General features: G+C 35.9%; 1 long non-coding RNA gene and 1 pseudogene across 1 annotated transcript; both read left to right on the top strand.

Annotated features, from left to right (window-relative positions):
- The window catches only part of LOC135530213 (GTPase IMAP family member 8-like), a 30,261-nt pseudogene extending 11,545 nt beyond the window's left edge, over nt 1–18,716 (top strand).
- LOC135530218 (uncharacterized) lies at nt 14,478–15,934 on the top strand. Its single transcript, XR_010453820.1, has 3 exons — nt 14,478–14,803; nt 15,367–15,437; nt 15,676–15,934. It is a non-coding gene; the product is annotated as an uncharacterized LOC135530218 (long non-coding RNA).
- Nucleotides 18,717–20,615: the final 1,899 nt, after the last annotated feature.

Raw genomic sequence — 20,615 nt, 5'->3', positions numbered from 1 at the left:
AGAAGAAGATAGCTAATATATTGATCCACCATTGTTCCTACATTATCTTCTTGAAACAATACAAGTATATCTGTTCCTCAAGTTTATCTCTATCCCATTTCTAGACCAGCTGCAGGGAGTGAACTATGAAGAGATGAACCATCCTTTCTCAGAAGCACACCATGTCTTTACTATTGTTAAGCATATTAATTGTTAACTATTAATATTAAACAAATCAGGAAAATACGATTGTTTTCTCTCTCACGGAAGACAGGAGCAGGTATATTTATTCGTGATTTCCATGTTAATCTATGCAAAAGACTAACAAATGATTTGATCTGAAAATTCATCAGAAATGGTTGTGATAATCTTTGGATTGTAATGAATAGAGGAAGTGTAACCAAAAATAGTAATAATATGTTTGGACTCTGCATCAGTTTTGTGCAGTTAAGATCTGGAAAGTCAGAACATAAGGATGTATGGTTAGAAAAAAATGATGCTGTTGTTTCAAAGAAATGGTATTGAAATTCACTTCTGTTGGATTCCGTCTCATACAGGAGTTAATGGAATGATATAGCAGATACAATAGAAGAAGAAAAAACAGTGAAATGATATGTTTGATATACAGGTGCAGCTGTGTAGAGTGGAAATTAAAACATTGATTCAGAGACACGGGTTAGATTGTTGGCAGACATTTTTATAGTACTGGAGATTAGTGTCATGTAATGGGAACACAATTAGGATGTTATGTTGTGTAGGAGGAGATCAGGGCATATGGTGTTGAATTCCTCTGACATTGATAGGGAAACATGGTACTGGAATGTGTAATGGCTGTATAGTAGAGGAAATGGTTGAACATGTTATTTTGTGAAATGTATGATGTAGAAAGGGAGAGGTTGGACGGGAATGGGGAGTGGGTGGTATTTTGGGTGGGGGTGATGGGAGTAGTGAGGTTTGTATGGAGTTGCTTTATTTTGTTCAAATTTCAGGGTGGTTAAGAGAATAAAGTGGTATTCACAGGTTGCACCTCTGTCACTCGGTCGCATCATGCCATTGTCATAAACGTTCTCAAGCCGCCCTCTACCAGCGGCGCCATAGTGGTGCACTAAAGTGGTGATAAACCCAGCCATTCTGGACGGAGGCTGACTACTATGTGTAGAAAGAGTGCAGAAAGTGAGTGAACAAACCAGTGACACACTGCAATGATCAAATAAAATGTTCAACAGCTGCCATTACCAGATCTCAGGTAACAAATTAATAGCCAGTTTCTTATTTCCCATTCAGCTTCACTCACACACACACACACACACACACACACACACACACACACACACACACACACACACACACACACACACACACACACACACACACACACACACACACACACACACACACACACACACACACACACACACACACACACACACACACACACACACACACACACACACCATTTCTGTGTTCTATACATAATTACGTATGACTTACACATGTATGAATAACTTTTTAACCATATGGCTTGTGACCATGTGACTTGTAAATATTTAATTGTCTATTAGATTGTGTTTACTGATGTCCACAAGACTAACTCAGCTCTAAATATATTTTAATCAGGCAGTACAGCTCACAAACACAATAATACAAAAATATGTACCGTTGGTTTTACTTTGAACAATAAAGAAGCTTTTTACTTCCATTGTCCTCCAAGAGCTGCTAAATCTCCTCTCTACATCAGTTTGCTCCTTAAATCATTCACCTTGGTTGTAGAGCCTGGTAGCAGCAGTGATCCCTTCCCTTCACACACATGGCTAGGGGACTGTCAATATCATGGCCACTAGAGGGAACTCGACAACAGCTAAACTACAGTTTTAAAAACTGAGAGGGAATTATTGAAGAACTGATAGAGAATCAGAGAGCGAAAGTTGGCCTTGCCTTCCCTGAGTAAAGGTGAAAGTGAAAAGTTTATTTTTGCTTGTCAGGATAAAAAGCTATATGCTACTGTAATATTAATTTACAGTTGCAGTCACAGCTCCCATTGCTGCTTCAGAAACATGGAGAATGGAGATTTACTATTTAACCATATTAATTTCATAATTATTTCATGGAACTATAAAATAAAGGTCCACTGAAAATACCTTCCTGTTTTTTTGTTTTCATTGCCAATCCCGAAATAAAAAAGCTAAGAACTCTCTCTTTAACTGCTTCTTTTCTGTGCTATAGTCTAACTAGTACAGGACATAGGGAGATGGAGATATAGTCTAACTAGTACAGGACATAGTGAGATGGAGATATAGTCTAACTAGTACAGGACATAGGGAGATGGAGATATAGTCTAACTAGTACAGGGCATAGGGAGATGGAGATATAGTCTAACTAGTACAGGGCATAGGGAGATGGAGATATAGTCTAACTAGTACAGGGCATAGGGAGATGGAGATATAGTCTAACTAGTACAGGGCATAGGGAGATGGAGATATAGTCTAACTAGTACAGGGCATAGGGAGATGGAGATATAGTCTAACTAGTACAGGGCATCGTGAGATGGAGATATAGTCTAACTAGTACAGGGCATCGTGAGATGGAGATATAGTCTAACTAGTACAGGGCATAGGGAGATGGAGATATAGGGCATAGGGAGATGGAGATATAGTCTAACTAGTACAGGACATAGTGAGATGGAGATATAGTCTAACTAGTACAGGACATAGGGAGATGGAGATATAGTCTAATTAGTACAGGGCATAGGGAGATGGAGATATAGACTAACTAGTACAGGGCATGGGGAGATGGAGATATAGTCTACCTAGTACAGGGCATCGTGAGATGGAGATATAGTCTAACTAGTACAGGGCATCGTGAGATGGAGATATAGTCTAACTAGTACAGGGCATAGGGAGATGGAGATATAGGGCATAGGGAGATGGAGATATAGTCTAACTAGTACAGGGCATGGGGAGATGGAGATATAGTCTAACTAGTACAGGGCATCGTGAGATGGAGATATAGTCTAACTAGTACAGGGCATCGTGAGATGGAGATATAGTCTAACTAGTACAGGGCATAGGGAGATGGAGATATAGGGCATAGGGAGATGGAGATATAGTCTAACTAGTACAGGACATAGTGAGATGGAGATATAGTCTAACTAGTACAGGACATAGGGAGATGGAGATATAGTCTAACTAGTACAGGGCATCGTGAGATGGAGATATAGTCTAACTAGTACAGGGCATAGGGAGATGGAGATATAGGGCATTGTGAGATGGAGATATAGTCTAACTAGTACAGGACATAGGGAGATGGAGATATAGTCTAACTAGTACAGGGCATAGGGAGATGGAGATATAGTCTAACTAGTACAGGGCATAGGGAGATGGAGATATAGTCTAACTAGTACAGGGCATAGGGAGATGGAGATATAGTCTAACTAGTACAGGGCATAGGGAGATGGAGATATAGTCTAACTAGTACAGGGCATAGGGAGATGGAGATATAGTCTAACTAGTACAGGGCATCGTGAGATGGAGATATAGTCTAACTAGTACAGGACATCGTGAGATGGAGATATAGTCTAACTAGTACAGGGCATAGGGAGATGGAGATATAGGGCATAGGGAGATGGAGATATAGTCTAACTAGTACAGGACATAGGGAGATGGAGATATAGTCTAACTAGTACAGGGCATAGGGAGATGGAGATATAGTCTAACTAGTACAGGGCATGGGGAGATGGTGATATAGTCTAACTAGTACAGGGCATTGTGAGATGGAGATATAGTCTAACTAGTACAGGGCATCGTGAGATGGAGATATAGTCTAACTAGTACAGGGCATAGGGAGATGGAGATATAGTCTAACTAGTACAGGGCATCGTGAGATGGAGATATAGTCTAACTAGTACAGGGCATAGTGAGATGGAGATATAGTCTAACTAGTACAGGGCATAGGGAGATGGAGATATAGTCTAACTAGTACAGGGCATAGTGAGATGGAGATATAGTCTAACTAGTACAGGGCATAGGGAGATGGAGATATAGTCTAACTAGTACAGGGCATCGTGAGATGGAGATATAGTCTAACTAGTACAGGGCATAGGGAGATGGAGATATAGTCTAACTAGTACAGGGCATAGTGAGATGGAGATATAGTCTAACTAGTACAGGGCAAAGGGAGATGGAGATATAGTCTAACTAGTACAGGGCATAGGAGATGGAGATATAGTCTAACTAGTACAGGGCATAGGGAGATGGAGATATAGTCTAACTAGTACAGGGCATAGGGAGATGGAGATATAGTCTAACTAGTACAGGGCATAGGGAGATGGAGATATAGTCTAACTAGTACAGGGCATAGGGAGATGGAGATATAGTCTAACTAGTACAGGGCATAGGGAGATGGAGATATAGTCTAACTAGTATAGGGCATAGGGAGATGGAGATATAGTCTAACTAATACAGGGCATAGGGAGATGGAGATATAAGGTATTCAAAGGGAACATTGGACAATATAACCTATTTTGCTGGATAGAACCTCACTGTACTGCAGATGTAAATGAGATGTTAACTAAATCTGCTGACTGTATCACTTCTCACTTCTGAGACATGTTTTTTCGTACATTGTCCCTGTTCATATAAACTTAATAAATCAAAATAAATATATTCTACTGTTATTGTATCCTACAATAAGATTGACACCTTGGGGGTTGATGAACAAATATTTAGCTGTTTTTGTTATTATTTTTGTGTGATCATCACTTCCGCCTGTCGTCGGAAGGAGTGGACCAAAGCGCAGCGTGAAAAGTGTTCATGAATACTTTTATTAACAAAAACACTTGAAAAAAGTAACAAAACAAAAGCAAACAGTTCTGTCAGGTAACAGCGGCTAAACAGAAAATAACTACCCACAAAACACAGGTGGGAAAAAGGCTGCCTAAGTATGATTCCCAATCCGAGAAAACGATAGACAGCTGCCTCTGATTGGGAACCAAAAACAAAGAAACAGATAACATAGAATGCCCACCCCAAATCACACCCTGACCTAACCAAACAGAGAAATAAAACAGCTCTCTAAGATCAGGGCGTGACAATCACTGGAAAATGTTGTTGTACTGAGTTACATTTGATCAGGAATAACAAACACCTGAAAAAGATGGGAGGCACTCACTAATACAGTATTACTTAGATGTATTATTAACACTCACTAATACAGTATTACTTAGATGTATTATTAACACTCACTAATACAGTATTACTTAGATGTATTATTAACACTCACTAATACAGTATTACTTAGATGTATTATTAACACTCACTAATACAGTATTACTTAGATGTATTATTAACACTCACTAATACAGTATTACTTAGATGTATTATTAACACTCACTAATACAGTATTACTTAGATGTATTATTAACACTCACTAATACAGTATTACTTAGATGTATTATTAACACTCACTAATACAGTATTACTTAGATGTATTATTAACACTCACTAATACAGTATTACTTAGATGTATTATTAACACTCACTAATACAGTATTACTTAGATGTATTATTAACACTCACTAATACAGTATTACTTAGATGTATTATTAACACTCACTAATACAGTATTACTTAGATGTTTTATTAACACTCACTAATACAGTATTACTTAGATGTATTATTTACACTCACTAATACAGTATTACTTAGATGTATTATTAACACTCACGAATACAGTATTACTTAGATGTATTATTAACACTCACTAATACAGTATTACTTAGATGTATTATTAACACTCACTAATACAGTATTACTTAGATGTATTATTAACACTCACTAATACAGTATTACTTAGATGTATTATTAACACTCACTAATACAGTATTACTTAGATGTTTTATTAACACTCACTAATACAGTATTACTTAGATGTATTATTTACACTCACTAATACAGTATTACTTAGATGTATTATTAACACTCACGAATACAGTATTACTTAGATGTATTATTAACACTCACTAATACAGTATTACTTAGATGTATTATTAACACTCACTAATACAGTATTACTTAGATGTATTATTAACACTCACTAATACAGTATTACTTAGATGTATTATTAACACTCACTAATACAGTATTACTTAGATGTATTATTAACACTCACTAATACAGTATTACTTAGATGTATTATTAACACTCACTAATACAGTATTACTTAGATGTATTATTAACACTCACTAATACAGTATTACTTAGATGTATTATTAACACTCACTAATACAGTATTACTTAGATGTATTATTAACACTCACTAATACAGTATTACTTAGATGTATTATTAACACTCACTAATACAGTATTACTTAGATGTATTATTAACACTCACTAATACAGTATTACTTAGATGTATTATTAACACTCACTAATACAGTATTACTTAGATGTATTATTAACACTCACTAATACAGTATTACTTAGATGTATTATTAACACTCACTAATACAGTATTACTTAGATGTATTATTAACACTCACTAAAACAGTATTACTTAGATGTATTATTAACACTCACTAATACAGTATTACTTAGATGTATTATTAACACTCACTAATACAGTATTACTTAGATGTATTATTAACACTCACTAATACAGTATTACTTAGATGTATTATTAACACTCACTAATACAGTATTACTTAGATGTATTATTAACACTCACTAATACAGTATTACTTAGATGTATTATTAACACTCACTAATACAGTATTACTTAGATGTATTATTAACACTCACTAATACAGTATTACTTAGATGTATTATTAACACTCACTAATACAGCATTACTTAGATGTATTATTAACACTCACTAATACAGTATTACTTAGATGTATTATTAACACTCACTAATACAGTATTACTTAGATGTATTATTAACACTCACTAATACAGTATTACTTAGATGTATTATTAACACTCACTAATACAGTATTACTTAGATGTATTATTAACACTCACTAATACAGTATTACTTAGATGTATTATTAACACTCACTAATACAGTATTACTTAGATGTATTATTAACACTCACTAATACAGTATTACTTAGATGTATTATTAACACTCACTAATACAGTATTACTTAGATGTATTATTAACACTCACTAATACAGTATTACGTAGATGTATTATTAACACTCACTAATACAGTATTACTTATATGTATTATTAACACTCACTAATGAAGTATTACTTAGATGTATTATTAACACTCACTAATACAGTATTACTTATATGTATTATTAACACTCACTAATGAAGTATTACTTAGATGTATTATTAACACTCACTAATACAGTATTACTTATATGTATTATTAACACTCACTAATGAAGTATTACTTAGATGTATTATTAACACTCACTAATACAGTATTACTTAAATGTATTATTAAAACTCACTAATGAAGTATTACTTAGATGTATTATTAACACTCACTAATACAGTATTACTTAGATGTATTATTAACACTCACTAATACAGTATTACTTAGATGTATTATTAACACTCTCTAATACAGTATTACTTATATGTATTATTAACACTCACTAATACAGTATTACTTAGATGTATTATTAACACTCACTAATAAAGTATTACTTAGATGTATTATTAACACTCTCTAATACAGTATTACTTATATGTATTATTAACACTCACTAATACAGTATTACTTAGATGTATTATTAACACTCACTAATACAGTATTACTTAGATGTATTATTAACACTCACTAATACAGTATTACTTAGATGTTTTATTAACACTCACTAATGAAGTATTACTTAGATGTATTATTAACACTCACTAATACAGTATTACTTAGATGTATTATTAACACTCACTAATACAGTATTACTTAGATGTATTATTAACACTCACTAATACAGTATTACTTAGATGTATTATTAACACTCTCTAATACAGTATTACTTATATGTATTATTAACACTCACTAATACAGTATTACTTAGATGTATTATTAACACTCTCTAATACAGTATTACTTAGATGTATTATTAACACTCACTAATACAGTATTACTTAGATGTATTATTAACACTCTCTAATACAGTATTACTTAGATGTATTATTAACACTCACTAATACAGTATTACTTAGATGTATTATTAACACTCACTAATAAAGTATTACAAAGATGTATTATTAACACTCACTAATACAGTATTACTTAGATGTATTATTAACACTCACTAATAAAGTATTACTTAGATGTATTATTAACACTCTCTAATACAGTATTACTTAGATGTATTATTAACACTCACTAATACAGTATTACTTAGATGTATTATTAAAACTCACTAATACAGTATTACTTATATGTATTATTAACACTCACTAATGAAGTATTACTTAGATGTATTATTAACACTCACTAATACAGTATTACTTATATGTATTATTAACACTCACTAATGAAGTATTACTTAGATGTATTATTAACACTCACTAATACAGTATTACTTATATGTATTATTAACACTCACTAATACAGTATTACTTAGATGTATTATTAACACTCTCTAATACAGTATTACTTATATGTATTATTAACACTCACTAATACAGTATTACTTAGATGTATTATTAACACTCTCTAATACAGTATTACTTAGATGTATTATTAACACTCACTAATACAGTATTACTTAGATGTATTATCAACACTCTCTAATACAGTATTACTTAGATGTATTATTAACACTCACTAATACAGTATTACTTAGATGTATTATTAACACTCACTAATAAAGTATTACTTAGATGTATTATTAACACTCACTAATACAGTATTACTTAGATGTATTATTAACACTCACTAATACAGTATTACTTAGATGTATTATTAACACTCACTAATACAGTATTACTTAGATGTTTTATTAACACTCACTAATACAGTATTACTTAGATGTATTATTAACACTCACTAATACAGTATTACTTAGATGTATTATTAACACTCACTAATACAGTATTACTTAGATGTATTATTAACACTCACTAATACAGTATTACTTAGATGTTTTATTAACACTCACTAATACAGTATTACTTAGATGTATTATTAACACTCACTAATACAGTATTACTTAGATGTATTATTAACACTCACTAATAAAGTATTACTTAGATGTATAATTAACACTCTCTAATACAGTATTACTTAGATGTATTATTAACACTCACTAATACAGTATTACTTAGATGTATTATTAACACTCACTAATACAGTATTACTTAGATGTATTATTAACACTCACTAATACAGCATTACTTAGATGTATTATTAACACTCACTAATACAGTATTACTTAGATGTATTATTAACACTCACTAATACAGTATTACTTAGATGTATTATTAACACTCACTAATACAGTATTACTTAGATGTATTATTAACACTCACTAATACAGTATTACTTAGATGTATTATTAACACTCACTAATACAGTATTACTTAGATGTATTATTAACACTCACTAATACAGTATTACTTAGATGTATTATTAACACTCACTAATACAGTATTACTTAGATGTATTATTAACACTCACTAATACAGTATTACTTAGATGTATTATTAACACTCACTAATACAGTATTACGTAGATGTATTATTAACACTCACTAATACAGTATTACTTAGATGTATTATTAACACTCACTAATGAAGTATTACTTAGATGTATTATTAACACTCACTAATACAGTATTACTTATATGTATTATTAACACTCACTAATGAAGTATTACTTAGATGTATTATTAACACTCACTAATACAGTATTACTTAGATGTATTATTAACACTCACTAATACAGTATTACTTAGATGTATTATTAACACTCACTAATACAGTATTACTTATATGTATTATTAACACTCACTAATGAAGTATTACTTAGATGTATTATTAACACTCACTAATACAGTATTACTTATATGTATTATTAACACTCACTAATGAAGTATTACTTAGATGTATTATTAACACTCACTAATACAGTATTACTTATATGTATTATTAAAACTCACTAATGAAGTATTACTTAGATGTATTATTAACACTCACTAATACAGTATTACTTATATGTATTATTAACACTCACTAATACAGTATTACTTAGATGTATTATTAACACTCTCTAATACAGTATTACTTATATGTATTATTAACACTCACTAATACAGTATTACTTAGATGTATTATTAACACTCACTAATACAGTATTACTTAGATGTATTATTAACACTCACTAATAAAGTATTACTTAGATGTATTATTAACACTCTCTAATACAGTATTACTTAGATGTATTATTAACACTCACTAATACAGTATTACTTAGATGTATTATTAACACTCACTAATACAGTATTACTTAGATGTATTATTAACACTCACTAATACAGTATTACTTAGATGTTTTATTAACACTCACTAATACAGTATTACTTAGATGTATTATTAACACTCACTAATACAGTATTACTTAGATGTATTATTAACACTCACTAATACAGTATTACTTAGATGTATTATTAACACTCACTAATACAGTATTACTTAGATGTATTATTAACACTCACTAATACAGTATTACTTAGATGTATTATTAACACTCACTAATACAGTATTACTTAGATGTATTATTAACACTCACTAATGAAGTATTACTTAGATGTATTATTAACACTCACTAATACAGTATTACTTAGATGTATTATTAACACTTACTAATACAGTATTACTTAGATGTATTATTAACACTCACTAATACAATTTGTAAGTCGCTCTGGATAAGAGCGTCTGCTAAATGACTTAAATGTAAATGTAAATGTACAGTATTACTTAGATGTATTATTAACACTCACTAATACAGTATTACTTAGATGTATTATTAACACTCACCAATACAGTATTACTTAGATGTTTTATTAACACTCACCAATACAGTATTACTTAGATGTATTATTAACACTCACTAATAAAGTATTACTTAGATGTATTATTAACACTCACTAATACAGTATTACTTAGATGTATTATTAACACTCAAAATGGACACATTTCAGCCATCAAGCATTTGTCAAGCACATTTCCCTAAGGTACATAATGTAATGAATGACTTCATCCATGTGATAATTCTGTATTGTGTTGTTCTTATGACCTCACAGAACCATGGCTCTCATAATTGAAAAAAAGCTTCATTATCTACTATGCACCACCGTCAATGTATTCCCTTATGTTGTTTAAACATATAAACTTGATACATTATGGACACTTTTGAGTCAACACAGACGTGAATAGAGGGCAGGGAGTTCTAATGCAAAGACACATATTCTATGAAGTCATGTGACTTAGGATGGTAAATCACACTCAAATAGATGGCAGCATAACAGGAAGGATAGACCTAACATTGTTGCACGGTGAATGCTTTGACCATACTGGTATTATGAGTTAAAAAAATCAAGTTGTGTCTAGAGGGCAGGGAGGTATAACGCAAAGACACATTTTAGATAAATCATGTGCCTGCTCCACTACGATGGCTGGTTTCTACACGAGGAGGGGATATGGTGTATAAACAGTCATTTCCTCTTCTATTCTCTGTGCTTTGAGTCATAGTCTTTCCCCTCCCCCTAACAGTATCAATTGTGGGCGTCTTAATGGTGACAGGGGCAGGAAGTTGCTCGCCTGCTCAGACGATGGATGGCTCAACTAAGGTTTCGTGCCACTTTATCGACTCTGCAGTAGCTGACCTCTGACCTCACCTACTAAGGAAATGACCTCAATAAGAGCATTTTTACTTTAGCATTTGGAAGTTACATGCAACAACAAAACATTATTTATACAAATAAATCTATTAATATGGTTTTTGAACACTAACATTTGTTTATAAGATTGATAGCTGTGCTTTTAGTTTACAGTCGATGCATCTTGTTGCCAATCGGCATTTCTCAATGAGTACAAAGCACGTGAATGTATGCAACTGGTAATTCATTACCACCTTCCCACTTGGCTATGAATGCAGAATCAGGTTGCTTTCCCCTGCTCAGATTTTACATGCATCATAAATTACAGTCAATTCAGAAAATAATCCACATTCCAAATGAGTAATTCTCCTTATTTTTTTATTTGATTTTTTTTTACCTTTATTTTACTAGGCAAGTCAGTTAAGAACACATTCTTATTTTCAATGAAGGCCTGGGAACAGTGGGTTAACTGCCTGTTCAGGGGCAGAACGACAGATTTGTACTTTGTCAGCTCGGGGGTTTGAACTCGCAACCTTCCGGTTACTAGTCCAATGCTCTAACCACTAGGCTACGCTGCCGGAAAGGCATCGAATAGAAATTGATTTCAGTGTACTTCCTGAATTGACTAGAATGGAAATGGATTGATCCCAACCCTGACCGATAAGAGAATAAGAGAGTGAAAGTTGGCCTTGCCTTTCCTATAAACCTGGGAAAGGGGCCTGAATACATTTTAACTGGACCCCTTTAAGGCAGCCAAGCTCTTCAGCCATGCTAGAGAACACCACATATTAACTCTTATCTCCTCTCACAATTTACAGGACAGGATGTTCAGAAATGTCCTCTAGCATTACTACTAACAGCATGAACATAGGTTTGATTTATTACCCTCAGTTATTACCATAAATACATGCTTGGGTATTGCATATTTGAGGGTCAATCATTTAATATTTACCTGAATTAAGTTTAGGTTTATTACTGCCTGTCAGGCTGAATTAGCTAGCTATATATCCCTCTCCTTTATAGTTGGTATAAGACAGCTACCATTATTCATCAGGAGAAGGCTGAACGATGAATGACTAATTATAAATAGTTCATATTAAGTTATTTCATGGATATTTCATGGCACTGTAAGATAAATGGCCACTGAAAATACCACTTAACCACTTGTTTTGTTGAATCCATCAGGTATTGTCAAATAAACATTATAAACTGGGTGGCTTGAGCCCTGAATGCTGATTGGCTGACAGCTGTGGTATATCAGACCGCATACCACGGGTATGACAAAACATTGGTTTTTACTGCTCTAATTACGTTGGTAACCAGTTTATAACAGCAGTAAGACTCCTCTGGGGTTTGTGGTATATGGCCAATATACCACGGCTAAGGGCTGTATAGGTACAATTCTAATTTAGTAAGGGACTGTAAGTTATTTATTACCTTTGAAATAACATTATTTTTAAATTCTTGTGGTCCCAAAATGATATGAAATCCAACAGATCACAATGAACATGAATCAAATCACATGTATTGATCACATGCGACAAATACAACAGGTGTAGACTTTACCGTGAAATGCTTACCTACGAGCCCATCCCAACAGTGTTAAAAAAGTAAGACAAATATTTGCACACAGAAAAAGAGAGTAGCACAATAAAAACAATTAACGAGACGATATAAAGGAGTACCGAGTCAATGTGCTGGGGTACGAGGTAGTTGAGATGAACTTATGTTTTGTACAAAAAAAATCATTATTATACACCAAAGTGAGTTACAGTAAATTAAACACAGTATGGAGTCTCGTGACTTTTCAAAATGGCGTATTGTCCTTTGAAAGTGTGGTGGGTAAATCACCCGAATGTACGCAATCCCCAACGCCATTGTGAGAATAAACAATAATGTCAACCTAATGTCATCATTATGAATTTACGGTCCTGTTTTTCAAGTTGTGAAGTCGCCATCGCAGTCGATGTTGCCTGAAATTCCGAAATGTATGAACAAATTTGTTGGATTAATCTTTAGCCTCGTTCATAGCACCGCCTAGTACAGTTTGAGATGAGCACGAAAGCAACAATCTGTAATTCGTTTTCCAGGCTAACGGCAGCCCAACCACTTATTTATGCTATAAAGAGGGTGGGCCTGGAGAAATGTAACAATTCTTAAACACATAAATATGCTGTAGATGCAAGAACTGGAAGTCCATGAAATCAACATGTATAGTTTAAAAAATATGTTCTGGCTAGATATAAATGTTTTGGTTTACAACTACCTTTCTTACAAATAACGGAGTAAAACAACATTTTTTTTGGTCATTCTGACTGGAGCTCATGAAGCAGTTATATTAAAGCTCATGAGACGAGTTTTATTTGTAAAGAATCATTTGGTGTGTATCATTTATTGAAATTACCAATGAAGAGCAGTTACCAATACAGATTGCGCCTTTAATATTGTGGTCGACCCAATAAAATTCACATAGCACATAGTTAAGGTATATTATAGAACTGTTATTCCCGTGAAAGCAAGACTGATAAACGGTGGATGAGCTCTATTAGCGGTATTTCTATGCTTCCCGTCGTTTACATTTTTACTTTCACTTTTTGCGAGTTTAAAACATCTGAAAATACGATTTAAAAAAATACATTAACAGTTATTTAGATTGAGCAGTTATTCTCTACACTATACATTTATTTTTATCACATAAACTGAACTAAGGCGAACATTATAGAATTTTAGCTACTAAAGGCAAAGCGAGTTCTACACATTGAACCGTGCAGTCCAGAGCTTTCATTTTTATCAAAGGTTGCTGCGGGTATGTCCAGGTTGGTGTTTAGTGTACAGTGACTGTAGGCTAAATTGTACCATCAAACGATTGATAATGTTAATTCAGTAGCATGATGATTGTACCAGATATGTCTTCATTGTAATCTACATGGATGAAATTTTCCTGAGGACAAAATTGGTCAACTTCAACAAACAGTTTCAAGGTAAAATCATGACCGCGGTGCTAACGTTATAGGACAATAATTTGGCAGAGTTTAAGGGCTAGTGTCACTCGTTAACGTTAGTGTTTCATCTGTAAGAAATGTTTTTCACAGTAGTTTAAATATCCAATGAAGATATTTCGCTTATTTTTTGTTTAAATCGTCTTTCAAAGTACAGCAAGATCAACATTTGGTTAATAGGCCTACAATTCAGGATGGATCTACGCAGTAGTGTAGACTTTTGTCAACGTTGTTGCAGTGTAAATATATTGTTGCGTTGGTAGAATACCTTAGATAATGAAGTATACCATGCTTTTACGGCAGTTCACATGGTCTACCAATGACTTCACCAACTGAATGTTATATGAAATTCTATAGGCTTCCCTTTGAGAAATTCATATTCATCTCGGACACAGAGAAGTACCCTATTGATTAAAGTAGCTTTGTATTTTACTTTAAATTATAGTATACCTATGTACACAATCAAGATTATATTAATATCTTTAAATTGATACGTTATGACATATATTTATCTTTTTTTTTTGCACCTACTTATTTTGTTGCAGACAGATATCTGTTACACACAGCATCCCTGGTGGTGTACAGAGAGATGACATGGATCAATCTTTCTCTCATGGTAAGACAAGTCAAAATGAACAGACATTGAGGTATTTTGTTAGTTTAATAGTATATACAGTTACATATTTTTTTACTCTGGCAGTATTATGCAGTATCTCATGGACATAATCTTAACCATAATAATTTAAATAACCCATATTTATTTTGAAAAGGGTCAAATAAAAACTGCTGTCAGTTTATTTTAGCAAATGTCTGAGCTGAGAATAAATCATATTTGTGTGTTTTTTCTGTTGAAGGTTGTCTTATAGAGATTGTGCTGGTGGGGAAAGTTGGATGTGGGAAGAGCGCTTCAGGAAACACTATCCTACGAAGGGAGGTGTTTAAATCATCATTTGGTTCCTCAGCTGTGACAAAGACTTGTAAGAGGGAGACAGGTCTGGTGTGTAGGAGCCGAGTCGCTGTAGTTGATACTCCAGGTCTGGTGTGTAGGAGCCGAGTTGCTGTAGTTGATACTCCAGGTCTGGTGTGTAGGAGCAGTCGCTGTAGTTGATACTCCAGGTCTGGTGTGTAGGAGCCGAGTCGCTGTAGTTGATACTCCAGGTCTGGTGTGTAGGAGCCGGTCGCTGTAGTTGATACTCCAGGTCTGGTGTGTAGGAGCCGAGTCGCTGTAGTTGATACTCCAGGTCTGGTGTGTAGGAGCCTGTAGTCGCTGTAGTTGATACTCCAGGTCTGGTGTGTAGGAGCCGAGTCGCTGTAGTTGATACTCCAGGTCTGGACTGTAGGAGCCGAGTCGCTGTAGTTGATACTCCAGGTCTGGTGTGTAGGAGCCGAGTCGCTGTAGTTGATACTCCAGGTCTGGTGTGTAGGAGCCGAGTCGCTGTAGTTGATACTCCAGGTCTGGACTGTAGGAGCCGAGTCGCTGTAGTTGATACTCCAGGTCTGGTGTGTAGGAGCCGAGTCGCTGTAGTTGATACTCCAGGTCTGGTGTGTAGGAGCCGAGTCGCTGTAGTTGATACTCCAGGTCTGGTGTGTAGGAGCCGAGTCGCTGTAGTTGATACTCCAGGTCTGGTGTGTAGGAGCCGAGTCGCTGTAGTTGATACTCCAGGTCTGGTGTGTAGGAACCGAGTCGCTGTAGTTGATACTCCAGGTCTGGTGTGTAGGAGCCGAGTCGCTGTAGTTGATACTCCAGGTCTGGACTGTAGGAGCCGAGTCGCTGTAGTTGATACTCCAGGTCTGGTGTGTAGGAGCCGAGTCGCTGTAGTTGATACTCCAGGTCTGGTGTGTAGGAGCCGAGTCGCTGTAGTTGATACTCCAGGTCTGGTGTGTAGGAGCCGAGTCGCTGTAGTTGATACTCCAGGTCTGGTGTGTAGGAGCCGTCGCTGTAGTTGATACTCCAGGTCTGGTGTGTAGGAGCCGAGTCGCTGTAGTTGATACTCCAGGTCTGGTGTGTAGGAGCCGAGTCGCTGTAGTTGATACTCCAGGTCTGGACTGTGCTGAGGTGTCTTCTGATGAACTGATCAGGTCCTTGTGGCTGAACACACATGGAAACATTAATGTCTTCCTGCTGGTGATCCAGTTGGGCAGGTTCACAGAGGAGCAGAGAGCAGCAGTTCAGAAGATGGAAGACATGTTTGGCGAGGGGGCAATGGAGTTCACAATGATTCTCTTCACATATGGAGACCACCTGAAAAGGACACCGATAGAGGATTTTCTCCGAAAAGCAGGTGTCCCACTGAGGCAAGTTGTAGAGAAGTATGATAACAGATACCATGTGTTCAACAATGAATCTGGCTCTCCAAGCCAGGTGACAGAACTGTTTAGAAAGATGAGCAGAATGCAGACTATGATACAAGACAAAGTGTACCGCATTGATTACTTCATGGAGAAATCCTTGAGAATAAGAACGTGGTTTGGTAAGTTTGTCCCATTTCTTCGTATTTAATTTAACTTAAGCTTATTGCTTAACATTAATTTAAAAGGATGATGGTATCCAATAGTATTTGACACTGACTGTATATCATAGTATCTCATAGTGACTTTCAGCTACAATTTAAATAATGGCTCGCCATAACTTTTTGCACTGAACAAAATGTGTACTACATTTGACCTCTAAAAAAATCATCTTGATCATCCTACAGGACAGAGACCAACGAAGGAGCTGAGGATTGTTCTGGTGGGGAAGACTGGAGCAGGGAAGAGTGCATCAGGAAGCACCATCCTGGGGAGAAATGTTTTTGAGTCAAAGTTTTCTGCTGTTTCTCTGACATCAAACTGTGAAAAGGCCAGAGGAATGGTGGATAGGCAAAATGTCGCTGTTATCGACACCCCAGGTTTGTTTGATACTACATTGTCCAATGAGGAGGCACTGAGAAAGATTGCTCTGTGCATCTCTCTGTCTGCTCCTGGTCCCCATGTGTTCCTGGTTGTGATCAAGCTGGGAAGATTCACTAAAGAGGAGCAGGAAACGGTGGCAATCATTCAGAAACTCTTTGGGCAAAAGGCTTCCAAATACACCATGGTTCTATTCACACATGGAGGTGAGGTTGAAGGAAGAACAATCAATGCTTTTTTACATGAGAGTCCAAATCTTCTGAGATTGGTTGAGGAATGCCATTGCCAGTATCATGTCTTCAACAACAAAGTCCAGAACCCTTCTCAGGTCACGGAGCTGCTTCAGAAGATCAACTCTATGGTTGGGTGGAATGGAGGGAGCCACTACACCAATGAGATGTTCCAGGAGGCAGAGAGACAGATTGAAGAAGAGAAAGAGAGGATCCTGAAAGAGAATGAACAGAAGAGATGCAGAGAGATGGAGAAATTGAGGGTTTGAAGGAGAGCGTCTCAGGGAAGCTAGAGAGAAAGCTGAGAGAAGAAACCACTTTAAAATCGTAGGTGCAGGTATAGGTGCCGGAATCGGTGCCGGAATCGGAGAAGTTGGGGGAGTAGTTGGAGGCCCAGTTGGTGCAGCACTTGGTGCAACAGCTGGTGCAGCAGTGGGAGCTGCATTAAATGCGTGCAGTTTACAATGAGTCCATAGCTAACAGTGCTGCCAAATCTACAAGTTGTTTGACTTAAATATTTAATATTTAAAGTCAATGTTCTGACTTTGCTTAGGCCTAGCGTCTTTCTGTCTTCCCTGTTCCAGTTTAATATTGTAGCTACATTAACATCCTCTGAGAGTTGTCTTCAGTTGTACACTACATGGCCAAAAGTATGTGGACACCCACTCGTCGAAAATTTCATTCCAAAATCATGGGCATTAATATGGTCCCCCCTTTGCTGCTATAACAGCCTCCACTCTTCTGGGAAGGCTTTCCCCTAGATGCTGGAACATTGCTGCAGGAATTTGCTTCCATTCAGCCACAAGAGCAGTAGTGAGGTCGGGCACTGATGTTGGGCGATTAGGCCTGCAGTCAGCGTTCCAATTCATCCCAAAGGTGTTTGATGGGGTTTAGGTCATGGCTCTGTACAGGTCAAGGTCTTCCACACCAATCTCGACAAACCATTTCTGTATGGATCTCAATTTGTGCACAGGGGCATTGTCATGCTGAAACAGGAAAGGGCCTTGCCTAAATTATTGAAACAAAGTTGGAATTACAGATTCGTCTAACAGGGGCAACTCCAGTCATCGGCGGCCTAATTGGTGTCACACTTTTTCTCCATCTGTCACGCCCTGACCTTAGAGAGCCTTTTATTCTCTAATTTGGTTAGGTCGGGTGTGACTAGGGTGGGTACTCTAGTTTTTGTATTTCTATGTTGGCCTGGTATGGTTCCCAATCAGAGGCAGCTGTCTATCGTTGTCTCTGATTGGGGATCATATTTAGGCAGCCTTTTCCCACTGGGTTTGTGTGGGATCTTGATCATGACGATAGATGGAATATGAAAATATATGTCATTTTTGTTTTGTTATTAAAGGTTAATAGACAACGTTATTACGGAAACATTGTAATGTTAAGAGTTTTCCTCGTATATGTTTGATGTTTATACATTGTACATTGTGTGGAAAATGTCCAAATCAAAGAGAATGTTTTGATAAAGATGAAATGTGAGGTTAGTTGTCTAAAATTGGATTTGAGTAAAATCGAGACCTTGCCCTTAACTTGGTACGCCCAGAGAATTGCCCTAAAGGCGGTTACGCCCACTTCTGACACGAGGGTATAAAACCTGTCAGTGAAGAATTAACAGATCAGACTAAGTGACCCAAGCTGCAGCCGAGGTCTAAAAAAGTAAAAGAAACCAAAACGCAACACACGTTTGAAGACAAATCTTTTTCTACCCAAGCTACGGATGAGCAGCTGTGTCTAAGCAGGTGAATTCAAGTCGGACGATCTAGCCTCCACTCCTTATCGAATCTTGGCATCTACACTGTTTCATTCCTACGCTGTGAGCTCTGAGCTACAGAGCTGTCTGTCCTCGGAAGAGCCCTTTCAGAGCAAGGGCGAGGGAACAGACCCCTAAGCCAAAAGGACCCTTACATCGTGAGGACAACCAGAGAGTTGTGCTGGAGAAGTGGGTCATTGTGCAGCCTGAACGGTCCACGCGGGGAATCCACGGAGACCTTCCACACGTAATTACATCATTATATTCTGACCCATAAGAGTGGCAGTTTGGGGCAAGGCTAGGGTTAGAATAAGCATAGCTGACAAATTCACCCAAATATATATTTCTCTTGTGTATTCTCTTTCTCTCTCTCTTTTAAATCCCCATTTTGGGTAACACGCGCCATAGTGCATTGGCCCGTTATACTAAGTTCTAATCAATAGCCTATAATGTGTTTTTGTGTATGTGTATCTTTCATCATCATTTTAGCTTTCTAGTAAATAAATACTCAACTAAGATTGGTGTGGTATGAACTCATTGGTGAGACCCGGGTCCGTGCAGCTTCCCGGATTATGCGACGTTCAGAATGAGACTGTAGAGGTAACTGATTAATTAGCGGCTGTTGTAAAATCGATATTCTGATATTCTTTGAGTTAATTTGGGAAATAGAAACTCAATAAAAATAATTTTCACATGGTGCCCCAGGTTAACGAGTTAATAATTGCTTGATTCAGTTAATCACACAATAAGAAACCTTTAATCATTTGATGAGCAACAGTCGTCACATTAACTAGTACAACGTCACAACACTGTCGTTAAGACACTAACAGCCTACAGACGGTAGGCAATTTGGGTACCAGTTATGCCTAAGGACTCTGAAAAACACAAAAAAAGATGCCCAGGGTCCCTGCTCATA

The sequence above is a fragment of the Oncorhynchus masou genome, unplaced genomic scaffold (assembly GCF_036934945.1).
Source record: "Oncorhynchus masou masou isolate Uvic2021 unplaced genomic scaffold, UVic_Omas_1.1 unplaced_scaffold_1292, whole genome shotgun sequence".
Lineage (NCBI taxonomy): Eukaryota > Metazoa > Chordata > Actinopteri > Salmoniformes > Salmonidae > Oncorhynchus > Oncorhynchus masou.
Note: the sequence above shows the minus strand (reverse complement) of the source record. Positions and strands in the feature narration are given on the sequence as shown.